We start from the raw sequence: 13,818 nt of genomic DNA, 5'->3' as shown, positions 1-13,818 counted from the left end.
TCTACTCTATTGCTTCTAATTCTAATCTCTGGAGCCAACTAAACAAAAATCTGATTCCAATTCAATGCAATCCTTAACTCCTTGCTGAAAGCTATTATACCCTTCCTAAGTTTTCTCTTGTCTGACTTAAGCATCCCCAGGTCCTTGCATTGATATGGTTTAGAGACTTTGGTATAAAACTGGGTTCCACTAAAGAGTGTCTTGTCACAGGGTCTGGCTCTTCCAACAGTCATTGCAGTCCCTTATCCCCTATTCCTAAATACATCTGAGCCATGAATTCTATCAGCTCATTAGCTTTGAATCTTAGGAGCTGGGGGATCTTGACCCAGCTATTGCTATTACCAGTGGGGGTTTTTTTCCAGTAGGGTCACTTCCAGTTGCATTTCAGAATTTCCTAGTCCAGTCTGATCCAAGTAGGTCTGTTCTTTGTTGTTTCCATTTCCTTACCTCCCACTCACTTTTCACCTCATTTTGCAATGGAGCTTCCCCATTTCAATTGCTAAAGGAAAGGTGATCAACAATTTCTTAGATTTAGATTTAGTGGCCTCTTGTCACTTCTGCTCTCCATCTCTTAGGTTTTTAACAATATCAATCTTCTGTTCTTCCAGGATGCTGTCACTGGACACACTCTATGCCTTGGGCTTCTATGACACTGTTGTTCTTGTCCTCTAGCTTCTTTGGCTGGATCACAATCTATTTCCTGTCTCTTGCCTCCCTAGTGTGGATGATTCCCAGGGTTCTATATGGGGGGGAGGGGGTTCTATCTTGGGCTTTCTACTCTTCTCTTTACACTGGCTCCCAAGAGTTCAATTATAACTAAGCAGATGACGTCCAAATCTATATGTCCTTAGATTATTTAGAATAAAAAATTGAGGTCTGAGAGAAACAGTCTAAAATAGCTAATAACTGAAATTTATATAGTACTTTAAAGTTTTCAAAGTCCTTTATGATTATTATCTCATTTGATTCTCACAACTCTGAAAGATAGCTGCTATTATTATCTCCATTTTACAGATGAGGAAACTGAAGAGCAGGAAGGTGAGATGATTTTTGTAAGGCTATAGGGACTTGAAACAAGCCATTTTAGCCCCAAGCCAGAATACTTTCCAGGATACTTCCATTACCACAATATAAACTTTACCCTCTCCTACTCTTCTTCAGACCTTCATTACTTTTTTTAAACTTTATTTTTTTCCTGGTTGTACATGTACATTCACTTTTTAAAAATACTCATTTCTTTATGAATCATGTTGGAAGAGAAAAATCAGAACAAAAGGGGAAAACCACAAAAGAAAAAAAAAAGAAGAAAAAAAAAATGAACACAGCATGTGTTGATTTACATTCAGTCTCCATAGTTCTTTCTTTTGATGCAGATGGCATTTTCTACCCAAAGTTTATTGGAGAAGAACTAAATCTTTCATAGTTGATAATCATACAATTTTGCTGTTACTGTGTACAAGTATCCTTGTTGTTTTGCTCAGTATCAGTTCATGTAAGTCTTCCCAAGACTTTCTAAAATTAGCTTGTTCATAATTTTTCATAGAACAATATTCAATTATTTTCATATACCATACTTTATTCAGCCATTTCCCCATTGATGGGCATCTATTTATTTTTCAATTCTTTGCCACCACAAAAAGAGCTGCTACAAAAATTTTTGCTCATGTGGGTCCTTTTCCCTCCTTTATGATTTCCTTGGGACATAGATATAGAAATGACACTGCTGGATTAAAGGGCATGCACTGTTTGATTGTTCTTTGGGCATAGTTCAAATTGAGCAGAGTGATTTTTATTCAAAACTCACCTGTAATATCCTAGCTGTATAATTTAGGCCAAGCCATATAAGTTATAACCTCTATTTAGATAGTTCCAAATTGCTCTCCAGAACGATTGGATCATTTCACAACTCCACCAACAATGTATTAGAGTCCCAGTTTTCTTGCACACCCTCCAACATTTACCATTATCTTTTCCCTTCATTAATTTTCTTTTGTGAGGCAATTAGGATTCACACAGAGTCACACAGCTAGTAAGTGTTAAATATCTGAGACTGGATTTGAACTCAGGTCCTCCTGATTCCAGGATCATTCCAGGATCATCACTGTGCCATTTAGCTTTCTCTTTCATTACTTTTTATCTGTACTATTATAAAATCCTCCATGTCTCTTCCCTCACCAATTCATCTTCTACACAGCTACTAAATGAATATTCCTAAAATGAAGTTTGACCATGTTATTTCTTTTTTTTTTTCAAAACTGTTTAGTGACTCCCTATATTCTCTATATTTTTTCATCTTCCTACTTTTACAAGCTTATTTCATATTATTTCCCTTCTCTATGTTCCAGGAAATTTGACCAACTAGCTATTCCATAAATTTGATTTTCTATGGTCATTTGCCCCTAACTCACAGATGAATAATGACCCTCTAGATTCATGCATGCCTTTAATGCTTATTAGAACTAAATCTTAGAAAGCTGAAACCCAGAGCAAAAATCAGTGATCTCCCAAGAGCCCCTAAGATTAAGACTGATTTGATAAATCTTGATCTTCAGTTCTGGGCAATGCGTTATTCTGAGCATTCTGTCCAGACTTCCATAAAAATATAACCTGAACCTACTCAGCTGAGCATTCATTTGGACTATCATGTTCAGTGTGAGCTTTGGTAATGGTGTGTATTTCATTTGGCATGAAATGGCATCCCTGTTTAGTTGGGATCATTTAAATTCATCAGTAGACTAGCAAACTAGACCAACCAGTCAATTAACAAGCATATATTAAGCACCTACTACTTGCCAGGCCTTGTGCTAGGAAAAAACAAAACAAACAAACAAACAAAAAAAAAAAAAACCATGCATTGTAGTACACAAAATTAAAACAATAAAGAACAGGAAAAATAATGTTTAGCAAATACACTATGCAGATTAGGATTTTATCTTCAAGCAAGTAATAAAGAAAACCATCTCTTTTAAACTCTTTCTCTGATCATACAGTACATGTAGCAATGTCTCTGGCATGGGTAGTCTGAAGTCTGGAAACATCCTTATAAGCAGTATTCAATGGGTCTCCATTGAGGAGTCCCACAAGTCCCCCATAGTCTCTGTCCCCAGGCAATATCTTCTCACTCTCTAAGCTCTCCTCATCCTGCTCTTATTGGTTGGCAAAAGATGCTACCACTGCTGCAGCTTTCCCTAAACCTGACACTGCCATAACCATCACCTCTACATGGCCTTTCTTCTCAGAAGTTTCTTTTGCCCTCCTAAAGTAACCCCAACAATTCAGGTGCACTGGCTCCCTAGGGACTGTAGTCCTGGGAACTTCAATCAGGTCCATCACTCTATTAAAACTGTGTATTTGTTGTATTCCTTCTCCTCCAGATTTCCCACCCTTCCAATTGATTGTAAATACTCAGTGGTTGGCAAGCACTCTGCCCCACTGAAATAGGCACTTAATAAATTGTTTATTGAATTGAATTGAATTAAATTAAGTTGAATTGAATTGAATTACAGGCCACAGTTTTTGCTTGGGGTGGGAATGGGATAATGGTGAATGCGAAATGAGCTTTTCTGTCATTGAAGGGAAGTTGTGAGCAAGCAAAGTCTGTAAGGCAATCCTGGGTCATTAATGAGACGGCAAGAGGATGATAAGCAGGAATCAAATTCATGGCCTGTCTGGGATGGTAGTTAGAGAAAAGATGAGAAGTGGATAAGCAGGGCTGGAGGCTACAGAGCCAGGCCTGGTACATAAATGAATCTATTCAGTTTGGGACTGGATTTAGTAGAGCTCACACTTGATGCTGCCAGAGGTTGCTTAGCTTCTAGCTTAGAGATGACATTTAACAATACTTGCCTACATATTCTAGTAGCTCCATGGGAACATTCGGGTCAGTGTAGATGTGGGAGAGTGTGGGGTCATTTATTTATTTATCTTTTAAGAAACATGGTCCTGTTAGGTTTACTCATTGATATATGTCAGTGTTTCACATCTCCTTTCCACCTGAAAATGTCATATGGCATTTTTTGTTATTTTTTTTCCTAAACTGAAGTGATTTTCCTTGGCTTTAAGATTTGGAACCATGGAGTTCCTTGACACCATGACATACATGTTGCTCCCTTTGCTTACTACAAAGTTAGAGCTGTGGAAGTGTGGTAAATGTGATGGCATTTTTACATAGAAAAGGGACCTATACTTTTTTTCACTGTCATTGAAGTTCATTAAAAAAAAAAAAAAAGGAAGTGCTGTTGCTTCTGATGACTAGATTTCATTTTTATTCAATGAGGCTCATTTAATTCTTATTAGAAATCAGTTTGTATTTATCAGGAATTTGTGACATGTTCATAGAAACACTCCAATGTGCATAATACTCTGGTTCCTAACTTTTAAAAATTGTGTTCATTGAAATGGACTGAGTAACTTATAGTATTGTATTTCTACATAGGGACAAAGACTTAAAGAAAAGTCACACTAGTTGATTGAATTAGTTATACAAAATAAGATATTGAACTACTGAATTAATAAACTGATAAAAATCAAGAAACAAGAATGGGTAAAAGGTAATTGCAAGCATTGAGTGTGCATGCTTAATGAGTTAATTATTATTAATTTCTCCCCAAAGGAGGAATTTTCCATTATTTTTGGACATGGGTTGTACTGATAAGGAAAGGGAAACATGTCAAAGAGGAACATGCAATGAGAGGACCAAGAAGTCTATTAACTCTATCACCCCAGCCAACTAGAGATGAGGGAGGGATCTTGAGTTTTAGAATAGGAAATAAAAGGCTCAGTCCTCATGTCTGGAAGTATAGATTGGTCCAGGGACTGTCTCTGGTGTGGATTGCCCATTTTTGCAAGAACCATAAATAACCCAACCTATTTCATATACTCCTGAGTCCTTTTTATTTTTGTAGTATATTTCGGACATGGACAATGCTAAGAACACTCCAACCAGGGATGATTGAGCTATTCAGGGACTGTCCTTCTCCAGTCCAAGCAGTGGAATATACCAAAAGGTTATAAAAATATAAGTTATTTGGTCAGCTAAAAAGCCAGCCTTGAGACCCATATATATCCATCTGTATACTGGGGGGTTTGTACAGGGAATCCTAAAAGTCATAGTTCAGTTTTAAGCTTTAATAGCTTAAGTCTTTTTAAGCTGCTTTGGGAGAAATAGATAAAATCTGTGTACTATGAGTTGGAGGCAAGACCCAGAAAAAATAACCTTAGAAATCCAAGAAACAGATTCTGTCCCCCACTCCCACTGTCAGGATTCTTTAGATTTGCAGAAACTGCATCAGCAGTTTGTGAAGGTGAAATGGCTGTGAAACAAAGGTCTAAATTTACTTTGAAGATTTGGCCCAGCGACAAAGCAAGATTCTTTTCCTCCCAAGAGAATAGTATGGCAGCTATGCCAGGTAAAAGCCCATGAGTGAGGGGTTCAAGGGATAAATTTAAAGGACATGGCCCAGTTTTCTTATATAGAAAATACGCCTTATTTTTATCTCTATACTCTAGATCTGGGGTGGGGGTAGGGGGGAAATAGTTCCCAAACTGATTTTGTTCTTTTCCATTTGTTTGACACGAATGTGACAGTTTTATTTCTTAACTACAGACTTAGTTATTGCCCCATCATGTTGAAATTCCAGATCATCTGCTCTTTTTGTGACAATTCTGGGAAAAGAATTAGTTAGGGATTATTGCTTCAAAGTTAATTGTAATTACAGCTGTGGAATGATGAGTTGTGGGAATTGGGGGTGGGGGTTTTAATGGCCTACCAATCAATGACGCCTGAATGACTTCTAGTGATGTCTTCCCTGATCACCCTACATTCACCAGAGAATTGCTTTATAGTATAATTTTCTATAATACATTTTAAAAGTTTAACTTTCCAAGATTTCTATTCATAAGCAACATTTTCAGATACAAACTTATTGTGAAAATACAATTGTAGAATACTGAATATTTAGTGTGGGAAACCACATGGCTCATAATCAGATGCTGTTTTTACCACAGATAACAATGTTACTAGCCATACATAGTACTGATGTCAACTTGGAAGGAGACCTCCAGTGGAGTACTTCAGGAATATGTATTCAATTCTCTGCTGTTGAACATTTTTAGTAATGACTTAGGTAAAGGCATAGATACCTTGCTGATCATGTAGATGACACAAAATTTGGAGAGATGACTAAAACACTGGAAAACAGAATTTTAAAAGATTTTGGCAGTCTAGAATATCAGACTAAATTAAAAAAAAAAGATGAAACTTTAAAAGGAAAAATGTAAAGTTTCACATTTAGGTTTAAAAATCCAACAGTACAAGTAGTAGAGGATGAGTCACAGCTAGGTTTGCAAAAGACCTGAGTATTTCAGGGGACCCCAAGCTCAGGATGAATTAATAGTATTTATAGTGGCTAAACAAGCTAAAAAGTTCTTATTCTGAATTAATCAAATGACATTTGACAAGCATTTATTAAGTGTCTACTGTGAGTTAGACAACTGGGCTAGTTGATAGTTGATAGTTGATACTAAGATAAAAATGAAACAATTCCTGCTCTCATAGAGCTTATATTCTATCAGGGTAGACAACCTACACTCACAAAAGTAAATACAAAATATACACAACATAAATATAAAGTAATTTTCTTTTGGATTTGGGGAGATGGCAAAACCACAGATTTAGGCTTGTTTTCCAACAATAAGATGTCCTGATTATAACAGGTTTCCTTAATATTAGAAATCTTCAAGCAAAGGCTGGGACTTGTAAGGCATATTATCTAAGGCAGGGCTTCTTAAACTTTTTCCACTTATAACTGCAAGAAATTTTTATGTGATCCAAGGAATATGAAATAGGTATATAAATCAAACATTTATTGATAATCATAATTTCACAACACCCACATTCAGTTACTAGGCTCCAGATAAAGTACAACACAGTATAAGAAGCTATTATCTAAGAGACTCTTGTGCAAATACAGGTTAAACTGGATGATTTCTGAGGTCCCTTCTAATTATGAGATTCTGTAATTTTTGTAATCTTAAAAAATTAAATATACAAATGCAATATATTCTTGATTTAAAATAAGAATGTGTTCTACTGGTGAATGGAACTTTGTCAGATTTTGAAAAAAAAAAGGTATATCTTGGTATATCTTGGAGCTCATTCTAGGGAATTTTGTTATTGTAATAAAAAGGTAATTTAATATAGAGCACTTTGAAGTATAAACTGGTCCCAAGACAAGCTCTCCAATGAAGTGTCATGGTGCATCTCCAGTGAACATTTGAAAGAATACAGTCTTATTATTTTTAGCTACATTTTCTATTTTTAAGTTATTCAAATGGAGACTAACAAAGAAAAGTGAACAAAAGGAAAAATTACAAGTGACCTCAAAAATAGATTTTAACATTTCAAAGATTGGTGGTCCTTGAAGTTGAAGTCATTTAATTTGTTTCTTTATTTTGAAAACTGAAAAAAAAAAAAAAAAAAAAACTCCAAAGAAATCCAAACACTATTTTTGTATGAGATTGGATTCCTCTTATTTGAAAGAATTAAAATTTTTAGAAGCACATGATTTGTCTGAATTATTTTTAATTACAAATAATTTCCAATTATAAATTTTTCCTAAAAAATTAAAGGGTATGCATGTATGTATATATACCTATGTTTATATTTGTGTATATAACTACATATATTTATGTAAATATACAATGACTTTGAGCCAATATTAAAAAAAAAAAAATTGAAACACATGTGCATTATTGTCTAAAGTCATCAAGACTCTCTTTTGTAGAAGTTTCTCCTTTTCCTACTTACCTAACTAGGCCTTAAAAAGGATTTGAGGGAAAGAAGTCAGGACTATATCAATGATAGTGTTGGGTGGAGGAGAGAGGAGCACTGATTGCCCTTTTTTCTCCTATTTTTGTGTTTCCATGGGCTTTGTGAGAAAGGAATGAAAAATAGCCTGGTTACCTCTCTGGCCCTGGATGGAATTTTTATATTAAAAATTCTCTCTCCCCCTGCTCTCTTTTCCCATTCTCTCTCTGTCTCTCTCTGTCTCTCTGTCTCTCTCTCTGTCTCTCTTTCTCTCTCGTGTCTCTCTCTGTCTTTCTCTCTCTCTCTCTCCTTCTCTTTCTCTCTTTCTCCCCTTCCTCTCTCCCTCCTTCTCTCTCTTTGTTTTTCTCTTTTTTCCTGTTTTTCTTCCCTCTTCCCTGCCTCTATCCTTTGACAAAAACAATAATAAATCATTACTACTTTAACTTTTAGAAGGCCAAAAACCTTTTAAAAATCACTACCTGTTTTGACCCATTGGCCTTTCAAAAGAACTGTTCCTATAAAATCTTGGAAATTCTCAGTGGAACCATCTGGTTTACAATATGAGTTGGCCTTTTATAGGAGAAGTATCACCTCAGGGATTGATATCATAACTTGACTTTCTGATTGTATACTGTAACTGGAAGACTTTGATGATTTTTGTCAATACAAAGAATTCAGTTAAAAATTCTACTAGAGACTCCACCAGGAATGGGATTGTAATAAAAGTTCACTTGAATAGAAGGTCTACTTAAAATCCCATCAATGCTCCTCTTTGTCTCATGGAGTAGCTAGGCTTCCCAAATTGTTTATGGTAATTCAGCTTTTCTCTGTCCATGCTCATCTAAGTAATCACAACTCATCACTTTCATGTGGGACAAATCTGGAAAGAAAGGCAAAGTCAGAGCCTGGGTTTGAGTATCAGATGGCCTTGGGCTAATTTTCACTTCTCTTTGCCTCAGTTTCCATATTTGTAAAATATGGGTTACATTAAATGACCTTTAAACTACCTTCTATACAGGTCTATATTTTTATATCATTCCTTTCTATATTATGATTCTATATTATGAAGACTTTCCTTGTTTTCCCTCACATTTTTTGTTCTCCCATATACTCTGTATCTATTCTGTAGGTACTTACTATTTTATATATATATGCTGCATATACTATACTATTCATGAAATCTTCTTCAATAAAATTAATGTAAGCTCTCTGAAGGCAGGGACTGTTTGATTTTTGTGTTTATATTTCCAGTATCTAGCACAATAACTGTCACTTAGTAGGCACTTAATAAATACTTGCTGATTGTCTGATTTTCACAAGAAATGTAGGTGGGGAAGGTGTTTTAGCTTTTTGGGTTTTTTTCTTTTCTTCATGTTTCTTCAGATGAGGAAACTTATTTAGATAAGTGATTTGCTCAGGGTGACATATCCAGTTAAGTATCAAGGCTGAGAATAGAATGGAGGTTTTCTGAAACCTGGACCTGTGGTCTAGCTGTTATTTCAATGACTGGTTTGTAGTGTCATTATATATTGTTCTTTCATTGTTTAATATATCTACATTTTATTTCAGTCTTATTAGACTGAGTTCTTTGACTGTTTTTTGCATCTCTTCTTATTTCACGTAGCATTTCTTGCAATGTCAGCCAAACAAGATACAACTAATGAAGACATGTGGAAAGAAATTAAATTAAAATGATTAATCTCTATAGTTCTTTCCATGTGAAGTTGATCAAATCACAACTAGCCCCAACTTTTGAAAAAATTTTAATTTGAAATTTGATACCCAGAAGATAGTTTGGAGATTATCCAATTAGAGCATTTCATATTTCAAACAATAAAATTGAGACCCAGCCAGTTAAAAGACTTGCTCAAAGCCTCATAGCTAGTTGGTAGCAGAGCAGGAACTAAAATCAAGCCTCCTGACTGCTGTATATGTCCCTATATAAGGAAAGAAGTTAACCACCAATTTGAGGACATTTAAAGAATGTCAAAAGTCCTTTCTGCCTGACAATGTTAATGGCATTCATTGTCTACATGAATTTGTCAAGGCATTCAGTCTTCTTTGAGATTTACTTCATTCAAATTTAGGTATTAAGGCTTTGAAGACCCCCTGTTGAAATATTATCTATTAAGAATAGATGATGATGAATCCATGAAAACATGGGTGATAAGATTATAGATTTATAGTTGAAAGGAAATCTAAAGGGCAACAAAACAGATTCTTTCATTTTATTTATGGCATATAGAGTTGCCCAGGGTCATGCAGCTAGTAAGTATCTGACTATTTTTCTTTGTTAAAAAAAAATGCACCAAAAGAAGAGGGGATATTGGGAAAGGACTGCAATATAAAAAAATAAATAAATATAGCAAGCATTCTCTGGCTAGTTATTCCAAAGAAAGCTTTCCCTGGTTATACTGGATATATTAAATACTGTTCTCAAAGTTCTAGGGGTACCCTGTGGGGTTAGAGTAACTGTTCCCTAATGCTATTGATTTAAGCCAATCATGACTAGCATCCAAATTCCCTTTCACCACTTTACATCAATTAGTTTTCACAAACGGATATTTACTTTACAATAGCCAAAGTAAAAACATTTCTCTCTAACACCTCGTGGTACCCTTGTCCCATGTCCCATTGCAGTCTCTGCACAGCATCACACTAAGTTCACATCCAGATGTGGTATGATTGCCAAGTGATGCTTGTCTCAGTTACTTTTGAGCCAAATACTGAATGTCACTCCTCAAGGTCATTCTCTGGGCATCCATATTGAGCTGACAAAAAAACCTAATTTGGACTTTAGCACCCTCATTCCTGGAAGTTTGTTCTCTTGATTTTTTAAAACCCATGTGTACCAGAGCTTACCAAAATAGAGGACCTAGGAACATTTTCATGGGTCCTACATGTTGGTCTTAGAGAGTAGAGGATCCAGGGCCTCTCTCCTTAAAACACTAATTGTGTCTTACTGGATGCCATCCAGGAAGGAGTCAAATCAAGAGCAGATAGAGATCCATCAAGAGAGAATAATTAAAGAAGACAGTTGGGGCTCTGATTGGCTAGTATTTTTTAAGGCAATTCCAGTCATGTAGCCAATCAAAGAGACTTCTAATCACATTGTTAGCAGATGGGAAGCAGTTAGAGAAAAGTGATCAATTCTCTTCTCTCTCTCTCTCTCTCTCTCTCTCTCTCTCTCTCTCTCTCTCTCTCTCTCTCTCTCTCTCTCTCTCTCTCTTCTCTCTCTCCTTAATCATATTTTTAAAAATTACATGTAAAAATAGTTTTCAACATTCATTTTGTAAGATTTTGAGTTCCAATTTTTTTCTCCCTTCCTCTTTTTCCTCCCTCCTCCCAAGATAGCAAGCAATCTGATCTAGATTATACATGTACAATCCTTTTAAACATATTTCCATATTAGTCATCTTTCTTCAGTATCTTCAAGACATTTTCATGCACCTCTCCAAAAACAGATTTTTCCAGACTTTCATACATTGGGAGATATCATTGTCAGAGGCATTCTGCACATATTCAAGTCCAGTTACATAATTTTTTTTAAAGATATAATATCAAAGAGTGAAAATACCCCTTTTCATCTACTATATTAGGAAAAATTCCTTTGTAAACTTAGCCAAAAACACTAGCAAGGAGTAGAAGCATGGATTTTGTCTCACTTGATATCATTGGTCTTCTTGGAGAACAAAAGATGAACAACAACAATAACATAAAAAGATTAGAATAGTGGGGAGAATGAGGACTGGGTTACGAAAAGCTTTGAACACCAAAACGAAAAATTTTAATTTGATCCTTAAGGCAATAGCAAGCCATTAGAGTTTATTGAAGGAAAAGGGGAAACTTTCTTTGGCAGACCTATGCTTTAAGAAAATCAATGGCTGAATAGAAGATGTATTGGAGTGAAGACCAACTTAATAAGGATAGATCCAACTGAAGAAGATTTCTGAAGTCTTTTTCAGCAGTAGATCAATGATCCTTGCTAATAACATATATTAAATTATACTTTGCTTTAAGGTTCTCAGAGCATTTATCCTGAAAGAAATTATTAAAAAGGAGTGCAATAACTTACTTATGTTTACACGGATAGCACTAATGCCAGAATTCAAATCTGTTTCCAAGTCTTGTATTCTTTCAACAAAAACCATGCTTCCACTCCTTGCTAAGTGACTGGTTTTTAATTACTTTCTCTTTAACTCAAATATAGCTTATATGTACTATTTGTTTGTTTTCCCCTTCTCCTTCCCACAATTACATTATGATCATCTTGACAGATTGAACCCTTTTACTTCTTTTTGCATCCCCAGAATATAATATAGTAGGCACTTAATAAATACCAACAATTATTGACTATTTTAATCTCATTTTAAGGACAAGAAAACCCCTGAGATAGGGGTATGTTAAATAGCTTGTCCAATGTCATAGAAGCTTTAGAGGAAAGATTTAAAATGAGGACATCTGACTCAAGACCTAGTGACATTTCTACTGTACTGAAATAGACATTGAATCGCCACATATTGGAGGCAAGGAGTCTAGAAAAGTTGAGAAGTTGATACAGTGGAAGAATCTTGCATTGGAATCTTGGTTTTACTATTTATTTCTGGCAATGAGCAAGAGCTTTAATTTTTCTAAACCTTTGCTATCTAATCTGTAAGTTGGACAAAATGACTGGAGAGTCCTTTCCAATTTTCAATTCTCTGACTTTAGAGCACAGATTGCTACATGTGGGGTCTTGCTAGGATAGGAGCAATGCAATCAGGAGTCTCAAGAACAGCAGAAAACTGCTAAACACCAGTGAATAAAGCAACAGCCCAATGACAACCACCACAGAAATGATGGAAGACATTGAAAAGAAACTTCACCACTGTACATCTGGCTTGGGGCCAGTTCTGGGTTTGGGCTCAGTAGCTTCTGTGACTCACAATTTAGAGAAGCATTTTAGCTTGAACAACAGTTCAGACAGAATTCCTAAAGCCCCTCCCTTTTCATGGAAAGGAAAAAGCTGCCTCTTTCCCCTGCCACATGGGGAGAGAAACTGCTCTAGTTGCTTGGCAGTGTTTTAATTATCCCCTGTAGAATATTAGCAACAGATAAAGTCTGAACTCATCTTTTAAAAAAAAAAAAAAAAACCTCAGTGCAGTATTAACATCAAAGCCTCTGTGCTTACATTGCTGTGGCCTTTTTGATTCCACTTTTTTTTTCCCTTTTGGGAAAAAAATTAAAGCTGTTAAATTATTTCAAAGTCTGAATTTTTAAAAAATGATCATTCTCATGGAAACATTAATTAAAGTACCCATTTTCTACATCATATTCTAAGATTTGTGGATTTTAGTGGTCTAATTAGGAATTTAAAATATTATGGCTATGATAAACAAGTTAATATTTTAATAAAAAAACTTTAATGTTTTAATTCCCCAATTCTTGTGGGCTTTGTGAATTTTCTGTTGCATTATTGAAGTGTGGGGTAGAATTGTACTTAATACATATGGAAGTATATAATTTATATTTTATACTAAGAAGTGGCATACCAACTATTAGAATAATACTCTTCGAAATATAAAGAAAAGAATTCTGCTAATAGGAATATTGTAATAAAATTATTAGTATTTCCATTTCAGTATAACACATATTAATACTTCATTTCATTTCAAGGTAATTAAGGTGAGGAGAGGGATACTGACTAAAACAAAGCGTGGAAGGTAGGATTTAGGGACTTGAGTTGTTTGCCATTGGTCCTTTATTCTTGAAGAGCATCTCTGACATTGGGATGGTGATGTCTTGACTTATGCATGACTTGGATTTAAGTGAGACAGAATTGGACAGAGTTATTAACCTCACTCTTTCATCTAGAGTCAAAGAAGTCAGTGATAAGTCACTGAGACTTAGGTAAGAGGTAAAACAAAAAAAGGCCTAATTTACATCACAAAAATATCAATTTGCCAGGGGAAGACCCTCAGAGTTTTGGGCCAAAACAGAAAACAATGCTATTTACACTAATTTTAAGACAT

The sequence above is a fragment of the Sminthopsis crassicaudata genome, chromosome 3 (assembly GCF_048593235.1).
Source record: "Sminthopsis crassicaudata isolate SCR6 chromosome 3, ASM4859323v1, whole genome shotgun sequence".
Classification (NCBI taxonomy): Eukaryota; Metazoa; Chordata; class Mammalia; order Dasyuromorphia; family Dasyuridae; genus Sminthopsis; species Sminthopsis crassicaudata.
This window is presented reverse-complemented; position numbering follows the sequence as displayed.